The sequence below is a fragment of the Mustela nigripes genome, chromosome 17 (genome assembly GCF_022355385.1).
Source record: "Mustela nigripes isolate SB6536 chromosome 17, MUSNIG.SB6536, whole genome shotgun sequence".
NCBI lineage: Eukaryota > Metazoa > Chordata > Mammalia > Carnivora > Mustelidae > Mustela > Mustela nigripes.
In genome coordinates, this window is record NC_081573.1 from 27,368,222 (window position 1) to 27,369,010 (window position 789).

Below are 789 nucleotides of genomic sequence, written 5' to 3' on the forward strand. Positions count from 1 at the left end.
TTGTGGGTTTCCTTGAACTTAATTCTGTACCGACAAGAGCTTTCCATGGCTGCTGATCCACGCCGGGGCTAGTGAGGATTCTTTCCACACCAAGCAGCATGTGTGCCTGCTTCCTTGTCTGTGCATCCGTGCGCGTCCCTGTGTAAAGCGGGTTTTGGGTGTGTGCAGGTGGTTCTGAGACCAGGGTGTGCACGCTCAACGAAGCAGCACGTCCAGCCACGCGGGCGGGGACAGGCTTCCTCAGTCTGGACTGGGGTAGGAGAAGATCCGCCACGGCCTGCCGCTCCAAACCCCCACGAGGACGCAGCGTCGCGGGCCTGGGAGGCAGCGAGGGTGCCCGCGCAGCCCACGTCCATGCAGGGTCCAAGGCACATGCTCGAGGACGGGTTACGTTTTCTTCCCCCCACCGCTCCCCCGCCCGCCCCAGGCGGTCTCGGAGCGAAGATCTCGGGAGGGGTCGCGAGAGCGGAGGGTGTCCCCGAGGCCGCTGGGTGGGGGAGGGGACGATGTGGGGGCGGCGCCTCCCACAATCCATTCGCTGCGGAGCCGGCCGGCGTCCGGCCGGCCTCTCCCGGTTTCAGAGACCGGGAACACAGACCGGGGACGGCGCGCGCATCAAGGGTGCCTGGGCGCTCAGGTACATGCGGCTCCTTCTTCAAATGGCGCGGGGACGGTTGGGCCAGGCGGTTGTGGCCCCCGCCGCGCCACACCGCGGCCTCTGTGACGCACGGCGCGGCCGCCGGGGCTGACCGGGTAGCGCGGCGCGGTGGGGGCGGGGCGAACGCGGGA